The sequence below is a fragment of the Sander lucioperca genome, chromosome 18 (assembly GCF_008315115.2).
Source record: "Sander lucioperca isolate FBNREF2018 chromosome 18, SLUC_FBN_1.2, whole genome shotgun sequence".
Lineage (NCBI taxonomy): Eukaryota > Metazoa > Chordata > Actinopteri > Perciformes > Percidae > Sander > Sander lucioperca.
Window position 1 is genome coordinate 26,821,098 of NC_050190.1, and position 7,500 is coordinate 26,828,597.

General features: G+C 43.7%; 1 protein-coding gene across 4 annotated transcripts in view; it reads right to left on the reverse strand.

Moving 5' to 3' along the window:
• The window catches only part of mapkbp1 (mitogen-activated protein kinase binding protein 1), an 89,706-nt gene that overhangs the window by 68,442 nt on the left and 13,764 nt on the right, over positions 1 to 7,500 (reverse strand). The gene's annotated exons all lie outside the window — the stretch shown is intronic.

Here is a 7,500-nt window from a genome sequence, read left to right on the forward strand (position 1 = left end):
TGTCTCTCTCTTTCTGTTTCTCCCTAGATAGCTATTTCTCTCGCTCTAGATCTCTCTCTCGCTGTTATGCTCTATCTCTCTCTATTCATATCTCTCTCACCTCTCTTGTCCTCAATGGCTATCCGCTCTATACTCTGTTCTTCTACTCTCTCCTGATCTTCTCATCTTCTCTATTCTTCTAATCTATCTAAGTCTCTGTCTACTCTATCTTCGATGTACTCTCTATATTTATTGTCTCTCATCTAATCTCTCTCGTCTGCTATCTCTATATCTATGCTCTCTATATATATCTCGACTCTAAATATATGTATATATATCTACTCGTTCTATATATCGAACTGGTAGATGATCTTACTCTGTATATATAGATATCTTTAAATCTATCTCGGTTTATATTATCTATATCCGCTCTATTATCATATTAATAATTTAACTATATCTGTATATCTTAACATAGCTGGTACTGATAGTTCCTATCTTCTGTCTACTCGGTTCCATATATCTATTGTATAATGATCTATCTATATTCTCTCTGTCTATCCTATCCTGTCTATATATTCTTATATGTATGTATATCTATCTGTCTGTCTCTCTCTCTCTCTCTCTCTCTCTCTCTCCTCTCTCTCTCTCTTTCCCTCTCTGTCTCTCTTTCCTCTCTCTGTCTCTCTCTCTCTCACTCACTCTCTCTGTCTCTCTCTCTGTCTCTCTCTGTCTGTCTCTCTCTGTGTCTCTCTCTCTCTTTCTCTCTCTCTGTCTCTCTCTCTCCCTCCCTCTCTCCACATTTCATTCCAGTGAAACAGAATGTCTCTGTCTCTGCACATAACCTATATTCCTCCCCTCCCCTCCTCCTCCCCCTCCTCGCTCACTGACCCACTTCTCTTCTCTTCTCTTCTCTTCTCTTCTGTCTCTCGGCTGTAAACCATTCATCCGTAAACTGAATCTGAATCTTCAGATCTGACCGCCGGCTCCGACCAATCAGCCACCGCGCTCCGCCCGCTCCCGCTGCTCTGATTGGACGGCTCCGTGTGACTCTGGAGGACATTAAAACCTGGATGTCTTCCACCGCTCGCCCTCGGACATTCCCAGCATTCTCTGGGGTTCAGACTCGTCCAAAAGATTTAAAAACTCAGAGAGAGAGAGCGAGCGAGCGAGCGAGAGAGAGAGAGAGAGAGAGACAGAGAGAGAGAGAGAGAGAGAGAGAGAGAGAGAGGATCAGCTGCTCTCCTGACCTCCGATGTCCAAAGTTACACTACTAAACATCATGCAGCTACGCTGCTGTGTGTCTGTGCGTATGTGTGTATGTGTGTGTTAGAGTGTGTGTGTGTGTGTGTGTGTGTGTGTGTGTGTGTGTGCGTATGTGTGTGTGTGTGTCTGTGTGTGTGTGCAAAAACATTAAAATGGTACATTTCAAATGTTTAGAATCCATCACTCAATTCATTCATTATCATAGTATAATTATTTTAGGAATTATGCATGACATAATTTTTAATTAGCATTTTTGCAAACATTTCACGTACCCCCTGCAGTCCTCCAACGTTCCCCTAGGGGTACACGTACCCCCTGCAGTCCTCCAACGTACCCCTAGGGGTACACGTACCCCCTGCAGTCCTCCAACGTACCCCTAGGGGTACACGTACCCCCATTTGAGAAAACCGTGCTCTATTCCGTCCCTATCACGTTACCAACAGTGAGATTGACTCCTGTACCGCGGGACTCCCACGGGAATACCGTGACCCGCGGGAGTCCCGAAAAATTGTCACCCTCTAATGTAGACCTTCGTCTAAGTATTTAAAGTTGTAGTCCGTAAGATTTGCATCTAGGTAATTGTCGGTTAAGTTCCTATCTATGTAGAGTGAGTTAAAACAACGAGCAGAAGGTCTTCCCTGTTTGTTTAAAAGGTTTCAGGGTGGGGCTCCACAGATACAGGTCCTCCGGTGTCTGTAGGTTGAGTAAATGTTTGTGTCTCTGGAGAGTGAAGACGTGCTGTTTGTCAAAGTTACACAACCAGTTCATCTTTGTTGTTGAAGTGTCTGAGTCTGTTTTCAGGTGACATTAGAAACTAGAGGAGTGATCTTCACTGATCTCCAGATTCAATTCGATTATGATTATCATGTCTTCGATTCGATATCTCGATGCGTCTCGATGCGTCAAACACACGTTTCTATTGAAGCCATATAGGATATTTAATTCATAGCTTTTCAAGCTTAAACAACCAAACATTCTGCAGAGCTCTGATACTAAATAAACTGGATATTAAAACTACAGCACTGAGCACATGGCTCTTCCTGAATGTGCAAAACATCCCAGAATATGTCAACAGAAAGGTTGTTAGGACTACATTAAATTATAAACAGAAATAATCGATTATGGCCCGGCCGATTATCGATGCAGCATCGTCCATGATTCAGTGCATCGATTATTTGATTAATTTCAGCACCTCTATTAGAAACCTGCATACAACGGACTCCAGGCACAACACAAGCAGCTGTTAGGGCGCTGACGCACCGAGCTGATAACCGGCCGTCTGACCGTCTGGCGAGGTCGGTGGCTCCAGTCTGGTCGGTGTGTTCGTGCCGTCGTCCGTCAGAGGGGCCGTCGGCAGGGTTCAAAATTAGCACCATGCACCAGCCAAATGCTGGTAGAATATGCACGTGGCTGCTAGATTTACTTCAGTCACCAGCCAAAGAAACAGTGGTAATCTACTGAGTGGCTGGTCAAATTCAAACATCCACTAGACATTTGGCTGGTGGAACAAAAAGTTCATTTTGAACCCTGGCCGTCAGCCTTCATTTTGGCTGATTTGACATGTATAATCGGGGGGGGCGGGCACTGCCGTTTGTCAGACTTAATGAGCCATCTGATTGGTGGAGAGCTAACCAGGAAACGGGGAGCAGGATGAGCGTGACTCGAGTCTCTCAAAATCTGAGTAAAATCTTTTAAACTGACCTTTGTTGATCTGAAATGAAGACAGATTCAGCAGCTGCACGGCCTATTTCTCTCTTCAAATGTTTTCAGAAACACGTTTCGGTGAACTATTTTAGTCCAATATGAGATCGTATTCTGAACGAGACGCCATGACAGTCTGGCTGTGAAACCAGACCCACGTGACGCGTTCGTCCAATCAGCTGCTGGTTTTCATTTTTGGCCGACAATACAGAGAAGCGCCGCCTGCTGTTGTGGAGACGTATTACGTCTCGCGCACGCACAGAGCTAAATTATATTTTTTCTATTTCTTATACTTTATGTATATTTTTCTCCTATGTCTAATTAATGTGTATTTGTGTTATTCTGATGTGTGTACATTTCTTCTTCGAGCTGCTGTAGCTCAGGAATGGCCCCAGTGTGGGATTAAAGGTCCCATATGTGGGAATTTCTCCCGTCTAGCGTTGAGATCATATATCAATCAACTCTCTCGCTCCACGCAGTTCAGAGTACGTATTACAGCTACGGTAGTCTTCACGCTTCAACAAGAAGAAGACTCCTGTTCCTGAAATTAGGATTTTGAATACGTGTGGTCCTCCATGTTTCCTTCTTCTAACTTGCCACCGGGCCTGGGAAGCTACGATACCGTTAGCAGCAGCTGTGAGTTTATCATGTGACAGAGAAAACACACACACACACACACACACACACACACGCAGAGCAGTATGTCCTGTATGTCCTTTACACACACACACACACACACACACACACACACACACACACACACGCAGAGCAGTATGTCCTGTATGTCCCTTACACACACACACACACACACACACACACACACACACACACACACACACACACACACAGAGCAGTATGTCCTGTATGTCCCTTACACACACACACACACACACACACACACACACACACACGCAGAGCAGTATGTCCTGTATGTCCCTTACACACACACACACACACACACACACACACACACACACACACACACACACACACACACACAGAGCAGTATGTCCTGTATGTCCCTTTGGACTTTAATGAAGTCTATCTTATCTTAGAACCACTGAGTATGTTTACATGCACACCAATACTCCACTATTATTCAGAATATGACAATATTCTGAATAGGCTACATCATGTAAACAACATAATCCGGTTGTATATTCAGAACAAGGCCTTTTTCCGAGTATAGTACTTTCTGATAAAGACGTGTGTGATATTCTGGTATTATTCTGGTTTTAGAAACACTCTTTAGACGTGTATACAACGCATTCACAATATGTGTCTCAATCTGGGTTTTTACTGCAGTTTGTGACAGTTTACGGCTCACGGTCAGCTCTGTGCGTTGCTATGGTTACTGTTACTACCCAAGGGGGTTAGCGTCTGTCAACAACGTGTGGCTCCTATGGCGCCATGTTGATGCTACCAAGCCATCACCTCCCGTTAGCATCCCATTGACTGCCATTCATTTTGACGTCACTTTGACAGAGAATAACTTTACATCTGAAGAGTTTAAAGACTCTATTTGTCCATTGTTTATTTCTAAAGAAACACGACAATGTATAAAAGGCTCCATTACCTTGTAGCTCACGTTATGGCTCCGTAGCAGACGTTTTTATAAAAATAGGCTAACGATTGGGTCATAACCACGAGACTTACTGTCTCATAGTAGAGGAATTACCGTATAGTACAGGAGAAGCTCTCAGGCAGTTTGGACTTCCATTAGCTGTTTAAGTTTAATTACTAATGTTAACTATCATTTTAGTGATCAATAATTAGCCTGTGTCTATGTTATCTCCTTACATATACCTACGCTCTCCGTCTCTGCTAGATTGGGAATGATTGAGATTTCTCTTGGCACAGCTACCAGAAGACTTCCAACTTTCAGACAGGTTGCTCACGTCACATCTACGTCTTCAAGCTCAGTTGGAGGCTGCTCAGTAACGCTCAGCCATCACCGGGAAAGAGACTTCACTGGTCTCCGTCCAGAGACACGGGACCTGCTGCTCCATTATATATAATGACTATGTGCAGACCCGAGAAGGAGAAACCTAGGTAACATACATTACCTGCAGGTCTAGGTAACACAGCTGCAGCACAGGTGCACAGCTACTTTTAAACATTGATCAAAGACTCAGATATCAACAGGTTTCTGGATATGAGCCGGTCTTTTCTAGAAGCTGGGTGAAGGAATGCAAGAGAGACGCTGTGTTCACACCCTCCAACAAGTCCTCCAGCGCTGGAACAAGCCGGAAACATCCCGTTATACACAGCTGCATGTTAACGGGAATATTCCCTTTAATTATCCATGGAAACAGCTTAGAGGAATATTGTCTTTTTCGGGATAAAGGGCAACAAACTGAATATTATGTGCATGTAAACGTAGTCACTGACAAGCAGTGGTTAAATTGGGCCGGGGCTAAGCCTGCTCGTTTGTGTCCAGATGTGTCTGCTTGCAGTCAGTTGCCTACTGGAAATATGTCACATAAAATCTAATGAAAGTGATGCTTTTCAAAAGATATTTCTTTTGAAATGGCATGTCTGTTTTGTCTCGGCGGAGCTGAGATGAGAACAATCAGAACACGGCAACAACCCTCGCAGCACTGCAGACAGTTCACCACTGCAGGTCAACTACATGACGCCTAACCCTTCAGTCACAACAGAACACAGCGTTTCCTCTATGTTGATGTGACCGTGGCGCCCCCCCCCCCACGGCAACATTTCTGCCCCCCACGTTATCAGAAATAGGGCTGCATTGTTAGCGTGCATGTCGGAGAATGGTGTGTGTACGTCCTTGAGAACTGTAAGTCGTATAACTGATGTTGTCAGTTCATTTAAGTCTGGTCCAGTATCGGTCTATAGGTCCTGTATCAGTCTATAGGTCCTGTATCGGTCTATAGGTCCTGTATCGGTCTATAGGTCCAGTATCAGTCTATAGGTCCAGTATCGGTCTATAGGTCCTGTATCGGTCTATAGGTCCTGTATCGGTATATAGGTCCTGTATCGGTCTATAGGTCCTGTATCGGTCTATAGGTCCTGTATCAGTCTATAGGTCCTGTATCAGTCTATAGGTCCTGTATCAGTCTATAGGTCCTGGATCAGTCTATAGGTCCTGGATCAGTCTATAGGTCCTGTATCAGTCTATAGGTCCTGGATCAGTCTATAGGTCCTGTATCAGTCTATAGGTCCTGTATCAGTCTATAGGTCCTGTATCAGTCTATAGGTCCTGGATCAGTCTATAGGTCCTGTATCAGTCTATAGGTCCTGTATCAGTCTATAGGTCCTGTATCAGTCTATAGGTCCTGTATCAGTCTATAGGTCCTGGATCAGTCTATAGGTCCTGTATCAGTCTATAGGTCCTGTATCAGTCTATAGGTCCTGGATCAGTCTATAGGTCCTGTATCAGTCTATAGGTCCTGTATCAGTCTATAGGTCCTGTATCAGTCTATAGGTCTTGTATCAGTCTATAGGTCCTGTATCAGTCTATAGGTCCTGTATCAGTCTATAGGTCCTGTATCAGTCTATAGGTCCTGTATCAGTCTATAGGTCCTGTATCAGTCTATAGGTCCTGTATCAGTCTATAGGTCCTGTATCAGTCTATAGGTCCTGTATCAGTCTATAGGTCCTGTATCAGTCTATAGGTCCTGGATCAGTCTATAGGTCCTGTATCAGTCTATAGGTCCTGTATCAGTCTATAGGTCCTGTATCAGTCTATAGGTCCTGTATCAGTCTATAGGTCCTGTATCAGTCTATAGGTCCTGGATCAGTCTATAGGTCCTGTATCAGTCTATAGGTCTTGCTAATTTAAATGAAGTTAACTGGTGATTTTCCTTGTTTGTGTTCTTCACCTGCGGTCCAAATTGCACGTGGTTGTTGATTCGATATAATAGCGATTGCTGAACGCCCACGTTTGTATTTTAGGTGCATTATTTACATGCTGAGTAGTTCCACTGCACTAAGATCATATAATTAATACTGGGTTTACTGTGATTTGCTGCAGAATGTTTAGCCTGTATGTCAAGATCAAAGTTGGCCTATATAGTAACTCAAAAAATACAGTTCAATCACAGCAGAAAATATGCCTCATTGTGTGTGAATAGAGGTGAATACATATATTAATCTGTGTTGCAGTGAAGTGTCAGGTCTGTTTCATGGGACCTGCCCCCCCCCCTGCTAAAAGAAATCCTCAAGGAAACACTGGAGCGACATGCACTCGCTTGTGGGCGCTTTTTCCAAGTTTTTGTCTCCTTTCTTCATCATCATCTAAATGTTTTCCAGGTCCAAGGCTGTAGTTTAGTAAATCTATCTCTGACAGCGCTGGATTCTTCCTCTTTATAAAGAACCAGCGGTCTAGTAGACTGAAGTCTCATGGTAAATATCAGTACCATGGCTACTAATGGACCGCTGTGAGTGTGTGTGTGAGTGTGTGTGAGTGTGTGTGTCGCCTCTTTAAAGCCATTATCTATTTAATCTGATAATCTGATCATGTCATTAGCCTTTAAAATCCTTAACATGAGACACAGAACCAACACACACTCAGTCACAGTCTGTTGACTT